Below are 19,637 nucleotides of genomic sequence, written 5' to 3' on the forward strand. Positions count from 1 at the left end.
CATGGTACCAGTGTTGAGAATTATCTCGAATCCTGCTGTCTATTGTTCTATTGTGGGCCCAAATTCATCTATATGTGTTGTACAGACATCTCCACAATCCTCTGAGTGTAAACCCTACCCCCTCAGGTATAGCACCAGGGTGGTCCGACGCATCTTAGCGATCGGAGAACCACTGGCCCCAATTCGCAAGAATCTTGGTTATGTGATTGACCTAAAAGAGTTCCATGTATGTTCATCCGAGGTTTAGCCATTCAATCATGTTCCATTTCCACCTCACTGAGGACTTCACGCTGCACGCTAAACTTGGATGATGACATCCAAGTTTTCTCTGCGGATTATATACGGGAGCGTGCAAGATTAGAAACTTACAATGAGGCTCAGCTCATGTAATGAAAGATCCCAATGTTCTCTTAGACTATACAACCATGTCTCTCCAGCACGTCCCTGCAATGTTCCAGTGAAGACATATACAACTGTGTCTCCTAAATCTCATCTGGTTTGATCTGTTAGCAAGGGGACAGTGGTCTAAATCTTCCAAAACTACTCACAAATGACATGGTTTACCAATTCAGTTCTAAGAAGGATGATATAAGACTTAGCGCCGGGTTTGTTGAGGAGAATCAGAGCTTGCCAAGAGTTCTGATAAAGCTGAGAGAATCCTCTCTATTCTGCATGCTTACACTCATAAACTCTAGACGTGACATTTTAAGTACTGTACAATTTACAGATGCAATGATAAGTTCTGTGAAGTGGATTAAGAGTGTTTCAAGTTGTTTATGGATAGAAAAATCTACACAATGTCCGTCTTTGAGGTCCAGAAGTTCTCCTGTTGGGGGAGAACTTAAAACAAAGCAAAATTATAGTTTCAATGCAACACTCAGCTTGGCAGAACAGTTTAATACTTTTGTTCCACCATCAAACAAACCTCTTCAAGCAGAGAAATGCTTCATTGTCGAGAGGGCTGGAGAGCCTGAGTGAAGTTTCTAACTTGTTCTTTTTGTGTTTGTTTTGTTCAGGTAGAAGCAGATACAAGAACAAAACTTTTTCACCACAAGAAGCCTCAACACAACTGACTGGTATGTAATATGTGCATCTGCAAAAGGCTTTTATAAACGTTCCCAGTGCTTTAATTTTTTGGTCATTGTTACAGACATTATGTATCCTCATAGCCTATTACTCTTTGACAACTAAAGCAAAGCAGTAATGTCTGGTGTCGTCTTGTGATTGTCTGCTGATGTGAGGGTGTACAGTGTTCCAAATATATTTGGACACATAGTAAATGGCCGTTACCACCATTATTAAGGGTGGTAGATAATCTATGTAGGTTTTACCACTGACTAATTCTTAAAAATGTATATATTCACCTTGTCGCCCTGTGCCACTTGTGCATGGCAGACACAAAAACATGTAAATGAAAATGAATAAATAAATGTACATTTTTGCAGTTTATTGTACAGGGTGGGCCATTTATATGGATACACCGTAATAACATGGGAATGGTTGGTGATATTAAAGTCCTGTTTGTGGCACATTAGTATATGTGAAGGGGCAAACTCCTCAAGATGGGTGGTGACCATGGTGGCCATTTAGAAGTCCACAAACAGGACTTTAATATCACCAACCATTCCCATGTTATTACGGTGTATCCATATAAATGGCCCACCCTGTATTACTTTTCCTTAAATATACAATTTAATCAGTATTAAATTGTATTTTATACAATTATCAGTTAGATTTTATACATTAATTTAAATGTTTTATAAATATATACAGTTATAAGTTATTTTTCTTATTTTCTTATATACTGCAATCCAAACATGCAAAAGGAACAAAAGAGAGAAAAAGGTCACACGACTTGATGTATAGAAATTTTGAAGATATACTGTACAAGTAGCCATTTATACCGTGTATTTGCTTTCAGGAAGCAGAAAAAAAATCTGTATTTCTCGACTACACGTTAAAGAAGTTAGTGTGGTGTGTGTCCAAATGCTTGAATGGTGTCACACATAATTCAGTAATGAACTCTGAAAGCTCTGATCATGTAATAGACGTTGCCTCCTGGCTCTTTGGACAACATATGTTCACACACTTCAACTCACCTATGAGCGCCATCAGGGGGCTGGTTTTGTTTGTGTGTGTGTGTGCGTGAATGGATTCTGGAGAAGGGGCTGTGTGTCTGTTCATCTGTGTTTGGGGCTGTTGGTGGGCGTCTTTGTCATGTATGTGTGCCATACATGTCTGTGTGTGTGGGACCGTATCACAGACGGGCTTGAGTGTGTCAGAGTGGCCGCTGTCTCGCAGCTTGTAGTCATATTTCATGAAGCCTATGAGACTCAGTTGGCGGTATGTGTGAGTTCTGTCTATTTCCGTCTTTCTGACTGTGGCACTGCCCACTGTGTGTGAGTCTGTGTATGACTTCCTACTGTCTATGCGGCGTGCCAGTGGGAGACCGCCATCCTGTGCCCCCTCGCAGCGAGATCCACCATTCCTATGCCTTCATCTCCAACCAACCATCCTCTCCCTCTTTCTGTGTGTCTCTTTTACTGTCTCCACCTCCTCACTGTATCTCTTTATTTCTCTCTGTGGGCATCCCTGTAAAGTACATGGAGTTTGGGCAGGCAACAAACTCGTTTATTAGTGTTAGATTTCTCTTTTATCTGCACTATACATAGTTGTCTGATTGATGTTGCTTTTCATTTGTAGATGCCTGATTTAGACGATGACATGATGCGCTCTGATCCAGAAATCATGGCTCTGTCCCCAGTCCCTAATGACTCTAGAGCCTCTACCCACTTAAAAAACATTGTTCAGTTGACAACTGCAAACTTTTATCAAGCTGCTTGACTTTTGTTTTCTGGCATAGACCATATACCTGCCAAAATTATTCTAATGATTTTATTTTGATGACATATAGGCCCAGACGGAGCGGGTTTTTTATCTGTGGTAATTTTGGGAAGTCTGTTGAATGGATTTAAACTTAGTAAAACTCTTTTAGCTACACTATAGTTGTTAGCTATAAGCATACTTAAATTTGCCTAAAATATTCAATAAAATGAAAAAGATGGGAGATTTCTTAGAGCATTTTGAACAAAGCATGTTCCAATTTTGTCAATTTTTTATATGCCTCTACCTCATCTGTCCGTCCGTCCATCCATCCAAATATTTCCAAAACATCATATCAAACACTTGAAATGTATATATATATTTCTAGATTTTATTTAAATATATAAGAAATCCAGATAGCCAGTTGTGTCTGTCTGTTTCTCTCTCTCCTCCAGTTTTCCCACCTCTCTTTCCTCCTGAGGGCAGCAGCAGCAGTGGCGGCGTCGGCACTCCTAATTGGCCGTGCGCTCGACGTCGCCTGTTGTGATCATATAAATTTATTGGTGCTTAGAAGGCACAAGCTATTAAAACATTACAATAGACATTAGCACAGGCCCAAGCAGCCTGCTTGGCCTAACGAACATATGCTTCCCTACCAATGCCTAAACTCTTATTTATGGATTTAATTTAATGTGCGGGAAGAATTCTAAATTAAATTTGGTGTGTGCCTCTGGAGAGTGTCGGTGTATAATAACATGGTAATTTTTACACATCTTTATGAGAAATGAGAAAATTAATTCTTTCTGACAAGCTGTAATTACTGGGCTTGGACTAGTCGCAGCTGAACAGTTTGAGCTCAGCTAGTCTGCCAATGAACTAAAGGAGAGGAGAACAGATAAGGAGGACACACACAATTATGGATGCACACCCACACGCGCACACAGACACAAAGACACGCAATTACATACACCCACAAACACACACCTACAGATCAACATACACGCACGCTGAAAGCTAACACACAACTACTCCCATCCTAACTAAGAGACTCCTACATACCTACAGTAACTGCACACAAAACGTATAGAAGATGCCATAAAGCAGTGGTTGTCCACTGGTTTTGCTTCAGGACCCAGATTTTCCATCGGGTGTCAAGTGGAAACCCAAAACTTTACAAAAATTGTAAACATTTTCTTAAAATCAAACAGTGACACCTTTTAATATTCCAGTTTTCTCTATTCAGGAATGTCACACAACCTGTTTGTGTTGGACTCTTCTTAATTTGTCTGGTTTCTTGACAGTGGAATTTGCATAAATAATGTGTAGAGTTCGATTGGACACACAGCTTTTGTCACCAGCAACACAAATACATGGTAAATACATTCTCTTGTATTTTATTGTATTAATTGTATTTAGCATACTCCCCCACCCCACCACATTATCTGTGACCCTAACAGTCCTGCGGCTTATTTTTGGGTCATAACCCACCAGTTGAGAACCCCTGCAAAATAGGGATCCACAATCAATCAGACAATATTTATGTATATATGCATGTGTTTTGTTTGGTTGGTTGGTAAAGGTCAATATTGGATATTTAATTGTGCTTGCTCATATTTGACACTTTTTTTTTTTAAATGTAGATGGCCTTTGCTGCCATGTAATTCTCACTTAACTGTGAAAATGTATTTTTAGCATTTAAAATGATTTTTGTTTTATATTTTTTTATTTAGACAAAATAATGTAGAATTTTAGCATTGGCCATTTTTCAGTTATTGGCCTTAAAATGAATAATCATTAGCTTGTAGTCAGAATTTTAATATTGGTGCATCTCTACTGTAAACATTTGCCTGGTTCAAATATTGTATTGTCTCTTAAGCACTCTTGTAACACGTCTAAATGTAAGATAGCCACATTCAGTTCAGTCTAATTGGTTCCCTTCAGAGAAGTACGTGACGAAAGACGAAATGGACGTTTCGGACACAGTTATGGGTAAGGTCTCAGCCTGTAGGGAGTTCTGTTGCCCTGTCTGATAAACATGAATTGCTAGCAGGTCTGCCCCATTCAAGGTCATCTGCCATTTAGTATTCACAGCAAAGCTTGACCATACCACTCGGTCTCATAGCTAAATAATGATCACACATACTTTACCCTATTGCATTTTGAAAAGAGAGAAAAACTGTTATAGCTGTTGTTTCTGTTGCTATCGGTATGACATTATGGGTCACTTTAGTTTCCGCACTGTAGTTGTGTGGCATGGATAGGTGTATGTGCGTGGCACATGCTGACTGTGCATCCAGGGGCCATTTCAGTTTATTTATTCATTCTGTTCCATTTTGTCATGCGCTGTTAAATGTTTAATCCTCTCATCCCTGCGGTTGGGGACTGCCAGGGGAATGCCGCCCTAGTGGTCACCGCAGTGAATAATACATTATGGTGTGTGTGTGTGTGTGTGTGTGTGTGTGTGTGTGTGTGTGTGTGTTTGTAGTGATGAAATGCAGGTGTCAGTTCATAAGATGTCCATTTTGATGATCGTGTCTCTCTCGCTCTCAATCTCGCTCTCAATCTCTCTCTGTCACACACACACTTTAAAACACTAGGTTGGAGTCTATTAACCCTTCTGAAGGGTGGCCTGTCAGAGTGTGTTAGCTGATGGCTCCATTGTCTTTCACTCTCCGTGACTTACTCACTCTGAGATAACAAGTTGAGCTCTCATAAGCACTCTGCTCTGACTGTCCTCTGTCTGTAGATGGAGAGGATAAAACATTTATTCACCCGGAGTAAGGAGTTGGGCAACATACCACCACTCTGTTTTTGATTGACAATGACAAAGAATGCTGTCATGCTGATCAGACAACATTGTAGAGCATCCGTTTGTGTTATAGACATGAATGACATCTCAAATAGTGAAGCTTGTTGAGGAAAGTTATGCATTACTTTTCTAATTCCACCACGCACTTCTAGACTGAAACTCAGTTTGTGTTTGTCATGTTAGTGACCACTTTACACTAATCTCAGTCCAGCTGCATCAATTACAAGATCATACTCCTCCCTTATTGTAGATGCTGTCCTAGATTTTGATACAGGTTTTATCTTAGATTTCAAATCGCATTTCTAATCAGATTTTAAAGGGGACCTATTATGCCTCTTTTTAAAAAGATCTCAGGTGTCCCCAGATTGTATCTAAGTTTCAGTTCAATTTAGCCCCACTGATCATTTATTATACTATGCTGTAAATGCCCCTTTTTGGGTTGAAGCAAAAACATGCTGTTTTCATGTGTGTATCCTTAAATGCAAATGAGCTGCTGCTCTCTATCCAGAAGAGGGCGGAGCCTTTACAACTTGTGCCTCAGATACTCTGCCAACAACAGACAAAACAAAACAGTTTGTGTATTTATTAAAATTTGTATCGTGATTCAGCTCACATGACTACAGTTCTTTGGCGTCATGAAAGTTTATTATTTGCATGTTTTAGAGCCAAATCAGTTTAAACTACTAATATGCGGTTTTCTTAGTAAACACAGCCGAAGTACACGCACAGAAAGCCTGTTGTCACATTGCGTTCTCTTTCAGGTCTTATAGTGCTTAAACTGTGAAATTCACACAAAGTTCAGTTGGTTATGTCTGTGAACGTAAACAGCTGGGGTAAAAAATCACATCTATATTAGATCTGTATTAAAACGGCAGCAGCCTAATATACAGTACCTGCTGTTGTCTGTTGTGTTAATGTGAATTGAACAACATAAGAAAAACAGAAATTCACTCACTGCTCTTGACTGAATAACTTTAGCTTTAATAATAATTCATTTCTTGAATGCTACTATTAAATGCTCTTGCGAGGAGATAAACATGGCAGACTGTGTACAGCTCAATCAGGGGAGGAGCTCAGCTAATAGGCCAGATTATGTGGCCAGCCATGGGCGGGGCCTGTCCCACTGTGACATCACAATGGGTGCATTCCTGATTGGCTCATTTTGAGACACCATTTCTGATTTATGGGGAAAATAACATATGGAGTGTATGTATGTTTACCATAATAGGGTGGTTGTGTACACACACTGCGGACACATAGTTATGTTCAAAAACAGTGTAAAAGTGAATTTTGCATAATAGGTCCCCTTTAAAATTGTTACAAATTAGATTGCAGTCTTTTTGTTGCACTCAAAGGGCAACAAGCTTCAGTTTTGTAGTTTGCATTTTGCTTAAGTAGTCAGACTTGCGTTGGGTTGGCCTTTTTAATTCAAAGAAGACCAATTTTAATGCTGCATCATACATTGACATCCTAGAGGATTGTTTGCTGCAACAGTTTTGGAAGGGTCTTTTCTGTCGGGGTCAATGCCCCTGTGTATTAAATGGCCTCCTCAAAGCCTAGACCTGACACAATGCTACCAGACACAATTTCACAATTGCTGGTTTATTTCACTGACGCCCTCTTGTTTCCAAGAATCTGAGCATGCACACAAAACTACTAATCAAACCACTCCCTATATGCAAATCAGCCCCTTGTTAACCCCAATCAGAGAGGTCACTGGATGCTGCTTTCAACATCCCTCAACGCAGCATCTCCGCCACTGCTGTAGCCTCATGGGTAATTACAAAGCTACCCGGCTAGTCTGTCTGACAGCGTTGTGTCGCTATGCTCATGACCCCAGCATGACCTCTGAGAGTGTAGGTAATCACCTGTGTGTCCTGAGCTTAGATCTCTATTAGCGCAGAAGCACAGTTCAGCTCCACAGAGGAGGTCGAACACACCCCACATTCATCTCCTCACAGAGGGGTCAGCTCACCTATGAGAGGGAGATTTGCCTGCGTGGTTAGCACATGGCCCAGTGGATTGTGGGATTGCATTTCAGCTTGATATAGCATGATAGGAGCTGTCAAGCTGACTATGAGGTCTTTGAATGTTTTTTTTTTTTTAGGATAGGTCAGAGTACTGAGTTTTGTGGCTTTTTGTCCATTTCTGGTAGCTTTGAGGTCATTTATATGCTAGTGTACTCTTAATAGTTGACAAAATTTAGATTTTTAAGTTTTAGCAGATCAAAGCTAGTAGCTATTAAAAAAAAAGACATATATTACATATATTATTGTTTATCAATTTATTATTATTATATTTATTACAGTATTAAATTAAAATGTCCATTTGTATTTACATAAATTGTTATATTAATATATACAATTATATAACATTTAGAATTTGTATGCCATTTTAATGATGATGATGATGATGATGATGATGATAATAATAATAATAATAATAATAATAATAATAATAATAATAATTGTTGTTGTTGTTGTAAAATTAGAAAAGCTGTTATTTTATTTTAAATTTTTAAAAATTTTAATATAATATAATTTTGTGAAAGCAATTAGGTGTTTCTCCAATATTTTTAGTATGAATTGCTGGCCACCTGCACTTCCTGTAAATCTCTCACATTATTATCTGTTTTTTCCGTTCTCGATTGTGTCACCACATCTTTCTACGCTATGCTTTTTTTCTCTTCTCTTTGTTATAGTCAAGAAAGCGAGTGATTGCTTCTGTATGAATAGTGTGGGAAAATAACCAACAAACGATCTTTCCTACTATTATAGACGTGATCTAATTAGAAGTATAATAAGATCACATGATGTGGCCGTCCAGATGTATACATTCATGCGAAGCTTAGACACTTTGACAAGGGGCACGTCAGCTGTCCGCATTGGTATGCAGAAATGCTGTCCCAGCCCTAATGTATTCATGGACATAATCCCTCTATTGGTCTGACCACATGCATATGCATGTTTTGTTTGGACCTTGTGTCCAAGAGGGCAGCTAATATGCTTCAAATGAAGAGCAGCACTCCATCAGAGCAGATTAACATCAAGGTGCAGAATAAAGTCATGTGGTTCCTCTGTGTGAGACTAAAGCAGGATAAGTTGAAGTTTGTGTTTGATATCTATCTGTAACCAAGCGCTTTAGTGTCTTTTCTGTAAGCAGGTGTCAAAAAGAATTGTGGGTTCCCCACTGACCCAGAGCCTGTTCCCGGATTTCAATCCCAGAACTCTAGCCACCATGTCAGAAGAAGTGACACAGGTTCTGTTCAGGAGTTTTGCTCCTATTGTTGCCATGTAAGATAGAAATACAAAAGAAACACTTTTGATAGAGTTGTGGGATGTCTGTGAATATAAGCTGAAGGACAACCATTGTCTCCGGGCGACCTCAATTTGGTACTGTATAGTTCTTTTTGCCTCATTGTCTGCAGCCACAAAGCCACCATTCTCCTCTTCTTGCTCTCAAGAAAGAGGGATTAGTTAAATAACGCAACTGCGTGTCCAGATTTCTAACTATCAGACCACATTACAGAGCGAAGAATGAGTCCTGGGGAATGGGGTGGAAGATGTTTCGAAGAACTTCTCTTTTAATTTCCCTTTTCCACATCTTTGAGCCGGAATAAGTTGGGTCAGATGGATAGAGAATGATGGAAGACCATTAGGAATGTGGGGTATTTTGGAGGGAGGGGGAGTGGTCCAAACGCAGCTGCATTTCCTGTTTATTCTTGGACAAGTATGAGGCGCTTCATGAAGAACAGGAGATGCATTCTTCTCTTTCTCTTTTTTTTCTTTCTTTCTTTCTCTCTCTACCTCTACTTAGCCACTTCATCCTCCCATCTGGGCTCCAATACGCATCATTCCTCCATTTTTTTTTTTTTTTTGCCTTGCTTTCTCTCTCCTTCTTTCTGGGATCTGACTGAGGTCTTTGTATGTGACTGGCTAGTTTTTAGTGTAGACGCCCCTTTCATCACAAATTCTGTGGGTGCAACCCACCTCAGCTGACAAGAGGGGGCTGTCAAATCCCACCAAAAAGTTTCTTTTCCATCCTTTCTTAAAGTTGTGGTCCTTCTGTAAACGATTCATTGCTGAGCGTTATTCCAGTTATACTTTATTTCAATGGTCCACTTTAGACATTCTACTAACTACAAGTAACTTTGCAACTACATGTCAACTAACTCTCATTAGAGTAATAGTAGACTGTTAGGTGTTAGCAGAATAAGTTGACGTATAGTTGCAGTTGCTTATAGTCAGTATAATGTCTGTTGGAGACCATCAAAGTAAAGTGTTAGCAGATATTAAGCAAACAATCTACTATTACTCTAATCCTAATCTTGATTCACTTGGAAATCCGTTGCATCTTGATACAAATCAATAGAACTTACTGCTGTTCAATAAACCACCTGGCCGGGTGTTACTGAGCAGTGATGTTTCATTCGCCTTCATCAGTGCTTTAGAAATTGTCTGAATCTTACATCTTACCATTATCTCAGTCCTGAGTTTAAGACATCAGAGATGGCCTTTCTGCTCCTTTCTCAGTTTCTTTCATCGAGTTGACTCTTCATTGAATTGGCTTGAATCTGGCCTTATGTGACCTTCATTGTCCTCAGACAAGAGACACAGAGCAGGGACTTGAGCTGACCTGCCTTTTTCTATTGAAAGACCTCTGAAAAATCCAGAGAACCAAAGCATAAAACGCTGGGTGTCACTCAATGTTGCTCAAACTTTTCCATTAGCAACTTTGTGAAAGTCACACTATTCAAACACAGGCTTTAGAAATGATGCCCAATGTGCTAAATGACCTTCTCACTCATAGAAATCTGTAAACAGACCGATTGTGAAGAATGTATGAACTTTGAGCCCTGGAGTTATATACTACTCAAAAATATATTATTAACTCCCTTAAGAGTCCCTTGATATTGAATAGATTGAAATGAGTTTGTACTTTTCCTTCTCTTTTAAATGAAATGTTTTCCGAGTTCATTTTCTTTCAATCACAGTATTAATTCCCTGTTTTGATACATCAAGTTTCAGTAGACCAATACAAATGCCACAAAGGTATATTTTTTTTCCCATATTAACAGCATAATTTAGTAGAAAACAGTATGTCTGAACAGTAAAAGAGCACTTCTCCTTGATAACTTCACCTCTCTGTCATTCTGTCCTCGCTGAGTTTTAGATATAATGAAGACGGAAGATGAAACAACAAGACAATTATTTTTGCTCACAGATTAAAGCACCATCCATCATGCTTAATTGCCTTTTTAAGATCGGCCCACATAGAAACTCGTGCTGTTTATTCTTCAAGGTTAAATTTGCTTTTGTTACCCGTTATGTCGGAGAGGAATAAACGGCAACCAGATTGAATCGAGGAGCACGTCGGATGCGGTGTGAGGGACCGCTAACCGGTCATTTCAGAGTCCTCTGGTGGACTGGGACGTGCTACTCCGTTCCTAATGTATTCATTACCGAGAGGTGACTCGCGCCGTGAATCGTGTTGGCAGCTCACAGGTGTTCGTCTCTTTCATTTCTTCTGCTCCCGTTCTTGTTTTCCGCCTCGCTCATATTGCACGCGCACACGCAGGAACAGGCACACATGCCCGCAGACGTGTACAGCTGGTTCGTTGTTGTCGCAGGTCTGAAAAACAAAGCTTCAGCAGATGGTTGTTTTAGTGCCAGAGCAAAGAGGATCTACAGTTCCATCACCATGGTCACACACACACACATACACGTTTACACTCACAGTCACTTTGTCTCTGTCTTGCCTGTGCTTTTCTCCATCTCTGTAATGTTTATCAAGAACATGATTCCCTCTTCAACTGTCACTTGCTGTAGTGGTTGTCCTGCATTCTGCTTTAATGAGAGCAGTGGCACTTTTCACACACGCACCTACACTTTGCCTAGTTATTTAAATGAGGACACATCTAGACGTCTGTTGTTTTTGTTGTTGTTGTTATTGTTGTTGTTTTTGCATGACAGTTAGTTCTTGCCCATGAATTTTATTGGTCGAGCGGCTTTCCAAGAGTGCTAGTATTTAACAGCACTGGGATTTTCAAAGGGTTCTATCAGGCACATCACAGTATAGAACATCATGAGATCATTGTATGGATTTAGTTAGAATTACTTTTGATTTAATTCATTGTTTTACATTTTATTAATTAAACAGCTCGTAAACATACTTTATCATGAAAAAAAACAAGTATTATTCAAGACATTTATCCTTATATAGAACATTGTTTTGTCTTTAATTCTTGTTTAACAAGTATATATATTGTGTGTGTGTGTGTATATAAAGTATATATATATATATATATATATATATATATATATATATATATATATATATATATATACATATACACACACACACACACACACACACACACACATATATACATATACATACATATATATATATATATATATATATACACACACACACACACACACACACACACACACACACACACACACACACACACACACACACACACTTACTGTGTGAGTGTGTGTGTAAAAGAGCCAGAGTCACAGTACAGCTACTGAGCGTCTAGCACACACACACACTGTAAATGTGTGTGTATATATATATATATATATATATATATATATATATATATATATATATATATATATATATATATATATATATATATTTATACTGTATATTATATATATATATATATATATATATATATATATATATATATATATATATATATATATATATATATATATATATATATATATATATACACACACACACACACACACACACACACACACACACATTTACTGTGTGTGTGTGTGTGTGTAAAAGAGCCAGAGTCACAGAACAGCTACTGAGCGTCTAGCACACACACACACACACACACTGTAAATGTGTGTATATATATATATATATATATATATATATATATACACACACATACACATTCACATACACATACACATACACATACACATACACATACACATACACATACACATTTACAGTGTGTGTGTGCTAGACGCTCAGTAGCTGTTCTGTGACTCCGGCTCTTTTATCCTGAAATTGTAAAGCTGAAATGAACAGAAATTGTTTGTGTGTTCACATACTAGTTTGTAACTGTGGTTTGTGTGTGGAGAAATGGAAATGCCATCGATTGAGTCTGTCTGTCCTTAACAGGCCCTAAAGTGCAAAGTTCACAACACAGTTGTCTCTCTCATATTGTTTGTTTTCCTGCCATAGACTTTCCATTGACTTGTTTTGAGCTAATGATATTTTCTATCCCCAATCCTGCTCCTAACCCTCACACAAATCGTATTAGGTTTTCACTAAGACATTCCATTAGTTCATTGCATTAATTTTCATTGAATTTATTAGTTTAATTAAGCTAGTTTCAGGTTTTACTCTCCCATTCAGCACAATGTCAGCAAAGCTTGCCTCACTCACTGAAACAAAGGCATTATGAGAGATTTATTGTGGTTTGCGAAGAATCTGAATCATAATGCATTTCTTTTGCATTTTAGCCTAAGTAGCTTATTTTAGCATGCGATTTATGTTTGAATTCTATGACCTAATTGCAAGTGCTGTAAAGACACTCAAAGGATATCCACATGCACGTGCAGACGTGTGCGCGCGTTGCACATGCTATGGGACCTGTAAACTGTAAACTATTCCTAACCATAACAACTTTTTTAAAAAGCTGGTGAAAATGCATTTTTTAATCTGATACGTTCTATTAAAAAGGCTGAAAAGTAAATTTGCTCTACAAACTGTGTCAATAATCTGTTGTGATGCTCCCATATTTCCATGTCACCGTGGCAGCTCGTCGCCATGGCAGCAGAGGAAGTGGATGCTCCGCTGCGGTCATTTGGCTTGAAAATTTGATCTCTACACCAAGATGACAGTGAAGATGTCACAAATCAAATTACGCTCACCGTTGAGCCGGGCCTGTGAACAGGACTGTTCAGTTCTTGAATGCTCGTTAAATTTTGTACTCGTATCTTGATAGAATAATAATAATATAAATATCAATATCAAAAGGAATATTGAATGGGCAATACATATGACGTTAGGTACTGTAGATGCATCATTTGACTGCTTTGGTCCGAATGTTCATCAGGGTGGAAACAAACTGTGGATGTTTACTTTACATAGATATTTTCCTGCTTATGTAGGCAGTATTTTGCCCAAATGAGCTGCAAAGTAAACCAGACTTCACTGCAATTATCTAAAGTCTAGCTTTGTGAGACTAGAGGGTCTACTCAGAGGAAACCCCCAATGCTGAAAGGATGGAATTCCCACAGGAACTCATATAAGCCGAATTTAGCTCAGTAGTACATACAGTAGTATTCATACCCCTATTGATGCCGTATTTAAAGCCCTTAAGATTTGGGCACCTAGAGTGCAAAGTAACTGCACAAACCCTCGATCACTGGACATGTGGCCGTTCACTCCAGTGGTTGCCGCCGTTTGGGGACCAGATCTGCTGTCTCCGTGGTAACGGTATGGCACTGAGGAGATCGAAAGCTGAAGTTCAGCCGTATTGATCTCTAGCTGTTCCCTCTGTGCGCAGTCACTCTGAAAAATGGAGAACGAGAGACGGAAAGTGAAAATGACTGAATGGTGGAGTCGTTTCCCGTTCGTTTCCCATGGCTCTCAGACACTTAGAGACACGCACACAAACATACGTGGGCCAGGAATCTAAGGTGTGTATGCTGACAGGAACTGCACCCTGTATGTAGTTTGAGAACTTCTAAACCTACTTTTGAAAAGAAATAGTGTCATTTGTATATTCCACGTGATTTGAGAATGATCCAAAGAGCATCTTATGCTTCATTCGAATGTCTGTGCGAATGAGTCACTTGATCACTGTGCTTATTGTTTGAATATTCACAAAATTTCTGTTTATTCTGTTAGATTTTTGTTGTGTTCATCATTGTGTTCACCGTAAATCAATGGAATCTTTGTTAAAAGCATCATGTTCTGCAGCGCAGTTTGATGAACAGGTTAAAGTTCTCACCATTTCTCCATCTATCATCTTCTTTTTCTCGCATCCCCCCCCCCCCACCCCTTTCTGTCTCGTTTGCTTTGCTTTATTCCTGAGAAGAAAGCCTCCCACACTTTTATACAAAACTGCTGAAATTGTATTGAGTGTCATCCTGAATGAAATGGATGGAAACCTTGACCAGTTGTCACCCCCTTCAAGAATCCAGGTGCCCGCGAGTTCACTGTGGTTATTTGGAACACAGACCCAGGCAAATTGACTCAAATGCTTTTTGTAAAGTTGACAAATTAACGTCTTCATCTGCGCTCATAGCAGTCGTGTTGCCTTACTGGATATTGGTTTCTTTTGAGCGAGAACCAAAGAGCGGGTCCGTGCAAGCAGATGCCATAATCTTCCTCGTGTCGCGAGGAATGTTTTTGTCATCTTTTAAAACTTTTTATTACTTACTACTTTTCACTGGCTGCTTGAATCATGACTAGTTGTCTGTTCAAAGCACTGCAGAGGACTGTTAAAGACTTTTATGGGTTGTTAGTTAGTTTTGAGCCACTGATGGTGGAAATGGAAGTGTCCGCCCTTTGAAGGCCAGAGACGGACAGTGGCGGCAGCCCTGCCACCCCCCTCCTCCGCTGGGCCGTGGAGAGACGCTCTCTCTGGGCCACGGCTAATTGTGGAGAGTTCAGGAAGACCATCATTAGCACTCAACGCCACACATGGCCACCAGATGTGTAGCTGGCCATAGAAACTGCCACGTTTCTCTCTCTCTCTCTCTCTCTCGCTCTGTCACTTTCTCTCATTCTCACATGCCTCCCCCTTCATCTTCCAACTTAATAATCTGCCTTTTGTTTCCATGCAGGCTATTGTTCATTAAGATGGCCTCTGCCGTGTAAGAGAAGTCACTGGGTACTGAATAGCATTCTTTGTAACAAAGAGACGAGAGAGAGAGACAGAGGGGTATAGGGCGGGGGGGGGGGGGGGGTGTGGGGGGGATCTGGGGGGATTTTGTGTGTCCCTCTGGTATTTTTATGGCTTGTTTGTGCAGTCTGAGAATTGGACATTGTAGTTTGTGAGACAGACGCAGTACCTTTCCCTATCCATTAACGATACAGTCACACTAGACACTTTAGGTCCTTTAAACCTGAAGTTCATATGGACACATCCATAGTCGTCTGGATTAAACGTACCACAGAATTTGTTCTATGGACATTAAGAGTCATCAAATAATGCTGAGTGCAAGGTGTTTTTTTACTTAGGTGATCATACGACTTTCGTATGAAGGCCCAGAATATCAAATCAAAATGTTTCGGGCCAGTGTTATTACAGACAGATTGATTGATTGATTGATTGATTGATTGATTGATTGATTGATTGATTGATTGAATTTTTATTTATTATTATTAGTTTTTTTGTACTGTTTTATTTTTTTACATTTTTTTGTTGTCTTTTCAACCATTTTTTGATAGTTTTCCTTTTGTAATTGTTGGCTTTTATTTTTCTAGTTTTAGTTTATTTTAGTTTGTTAGTATTTAATAGTATTTAATATTTTGTTTAATATTTTAGGGCTGCCAACGTCAACTTTAATTATTTAATTAAATTATAATTTAATTGTAGTATTTAATACAAATATGATTTAATTATTTATTTCATTTAATCTGCATTTTCATGTTTAATGCAGACTTTAAGGTTAAGTTTTATAATATACAATGTACACTAACATATAAAAAACTAAAATTAATACATTTTATTTTATTTCAGTTAGCTTTGGAGTCACAAAAATGTCTTTTAGTTATACTTTTTTTACTTCCAGTTTTTGCCAGTACTTTTATTTTTATTTCAGTTTGCGACTTAGCGTAAATGTTTTTTCTTTCGTTTTTATTAGTTTTTTCATAACACTGGATTGTGCTCTTTTGAATTGAACCAGTAAGCAAACACCCTAGCAACATGCTAAAAACACTTAGCAACCATATAGCAACACACTGACAACCACACACAACACCTTATCATGTTGGTGAGTGCACATAAAGTGCACAGACATTTTCTTCATAAAATGTCCAAGTTAAGCTGTACAGTATGTAGTGGTGTAGAACATGCTGTGTAGTGGATATTTAACTCTGTTTCCACGTTTTGCTATATGAATGTGTGTATTAATGCAAGCGTTTATGCATGTGGATGTGTGTGTCCATGTCCTTTTAAGTGAATGTATGTTTTGTATTGTTTCTATTTGTGTTTGTGTGCGAAATAAAAAATAAGTTGATGTATAATAAAGAACACTAGACATTCTTCGGGGGTTCTGCTCCAATTTCAGAGAGGCATCAGTTGCCATGGCACTGTTTACAAACACTTCTCCCTCCCTTTAGCCTTTCTTCCCCTCAAGCAGAGGGGCTGTTGGGGAGGTGAGTACAATCGATTCACAATCGAACCGGCATTACTCTGTTTGGAAGCTAATGCACTTTCGACTGAACTGGAAGAAAGAGGGGGGGAAGGGAAGGGGGAAAAAACGCACACAACAAAAACCAGTTGGAGAGTGTGTTACGCCAAGGAAAAGAAAGGGTTGTATTGAGGCGGAAAACATGTTCTCTGGGAAGAAATCAATTAAAACGAACCTTTAAATTACGCCGCATGGCCGCGCCGTGTCTGTTAGGGGCCGGGGCACTGCTGTGGTCTGAGCGAGCGACGAGCCGCGAGGGCCCACAACCGCTGTGAAAAGTGCTGCAATAATGGCAGACTGGTGTGAGATGTCAAGTTGTGGCTGGTGTCTCAGCACTAAACTTTCTTCTGTGTGGGATTCGCATGGTTTGCCGCCAAATCCTCATTGCGAATGGAAGGCATTCCAATTTCGGTTCAATTCAATTGTATGCATAAGGAGTCTTTCACAATTGCCATTGTCACCAAGCAGATTAACAGAATTGCATGGAGGTGTCGTGCTCGCATACAAAACGGTCTCAATTGAATATTTATGTCTCAGAAAATGAATCCCTCCTGCACGCTAAAGCCATTGCTAAGAAGCCTGTTATGAGATGTAGATGCATAGTTTACTTAAATTTAAATTCTGTCATCATTTTCTAACCATAATGTCTACATCCTTATGCATCGCTTTCTGTCAGGACTTTTACGTGCTTTTCCAAAACCACTGAAGTGACGTCGACATCCAGGTTAGCAGTAGCATGAGCCGTTAGGCAAGTGTTATTTAAATAAACTCCTGATGTACTTACAAACTTTCCAGTGCCTCGTTTTATGAGTACAGAACCTATTTGTACTACTGTAGAAGTTTGGTACCATTCCGGGCATTATTAGTGGGGTAATTTATGAGATACAAATTTGGAGCCAATAGCGCCTGCACTAAGCCATTCGGCTGATATCTCGAAATAACTTTAAAAATGTTCAACCAAGAGGAAAAAAAAGGCTTCTGGGGGGGTGTTTGGCTCGATGTCATGGTGCAAAGAACCCTAGGTTGATTTTACTCCGAACCATCCCTTTAAGGTGCAATCACATTTAATGTTTTGGAGGCAAAATCCAGTCATTTCAAAAGGAATCCACTCAATCGCAAATTTCATGTGAGGATGAAAGCTTTCCCCACACAGATTTCGTAAATGGTTCATGTTGGTCACATGGATTTGCCATGCTGCTTGGTTTGAAAGTGACTATCTATCACTTTAACATTTAGAGATCAAGATAAGTCCTCTTGTGGAGTTGAGGATGAGGGTTCTTTATCTGAGGGTCTGAGATGGGCCTCCTTGCGGAGCTGCGCTGTAGGCCCTTCCAGTCTGTCACAAAGACAGGCCTGTATACAGTCAGGATGTGTTCTCAGTTATGCGTCTGTACCACAGTCTCTTGTTTGTACAAGGCTGGCCTCAATATTGTGCTGTTCTACAAGGCCGTGTGGCTAGACACAGCTGAGTGCCTCTCGAAGGAGCCACATCAAAGGGCCCTGTATTCAGAAACAGACAGGTTGAGCATGTTACCTGTGTGGAACGGCTGTTTAGAGATGGGAGGGCTGTATTAAATGAAACATATTCAGCACTCTCAGGTAATTACATCAGCATGTAAAAGTCTAATTAGTGATCTCCAGCGGGACACATCTACTGACACTAATTAAATATAGTCAATCCTGCATTCCCCTCAACCTCACCACTTACACACATTCAGATACCTCACACATCATACAGACAGGTGCGTGCGTGCGTGTGTGTGATGTGTGTCCAGGGCTCAACAGTAAGGTTTTATTCAGATGGTCGGTCAGACCAGTAGTTCATATTTTATTTGCTCTAAGTTTATTATTTAGAGATATATTCATTGTATAACTTAATTGCATTTTTAATGTCATTTTGAATGAATATTTTAACATTTAAAAAAGCATCATGTCATTTCCTTTTTACCAAATAAATTCCTAGTTGATGGAATTCATCTAACTTCGCCTCATGTGACTGAATAATCGTACAAATAAACCTAAAAACTAACCAGTGGATCAAGATCATTGCATAATATTATGTTGATGTTGAATATAAAAACACGAGATCAACAAATGTAAGTATAACACACATTGGCCTAGGCTGCACTTATAAATGAATACGTCTGGCCCTGGTGTGTGAAAGCTGGTATTTAGGAAAGAGGGCAGGGAATAGATATAGATCAGATACAGCTGAATGTGTGTATTGTGTCTCCGTCTGTTTTAAGGTTCGACTGTGGGCCTCCTGTGGCATTTTTTCGTCTTTCAGTCAGTGGCCTTTGACCCCGAAGTCCTTCTCTGATGACTGCGTTTGTGTGTGCGTCTGGTTTGGAGTGACTTGTGCACGGTTACAGTACTAATTTACTACCCCACCGTTTGTGTCTCTTCTAATTAAGGCCAAGTCATGGCAGACTAGAGCTGGGCCCCATCTTACGTCTGCTCCTTGTTATACATCGAGCCTTGCACACTCTAGCACACAGTCACACACACAACCGGAGAGATTACCCTCAGGTCCAGTTTAATCGCTTTCTTCCTTCAAGTGCAGGCTCAGGGGCGGAGCATGCTAATTCCGGCAG

The 19,637-nt window shown here is 39.4% G+C and overlaps 1 protein-coding gene across 8 annotated transcripts in view; it reads left to right on the forward strand.

Annotated features, from left to right (window-relative positions):
• The window catches only part of sox5 (SRY-box transcription factor 5), a 235,917-nt gene that overhangs the window by 116,087 nt on the left and 100,193 nt on the right, over nucleotides 1–19,637 (forward strand). For all 8 annotated transcript variants that reach the window (XM_079869700.1, XM_079869709.1, XM_079869708.1 and 5 more), the window contains one exon: nucleotides 1,017–1,076. The gene's annotated coding sequence lies outside the window, so the exon portion shown is untranslated. The remainder of the gene's footprint in view (nucleotides 1–1,016; nucleotides 1,077–19,637) is intronic.

The sequence above is a fragment of the Squalius cephalus genome (genome assembly GCF_949319135.1).
Source record: "Squalius cephalus genome assembly, chromosome: 4".
NCBI classification, from domain to species: domain Eukaryota; kingdom Metazoa; phylum Chordata; class Actinopteri; order Cypriniformes; family Leuciscidae; genus Squalius; species Squalius cephalus.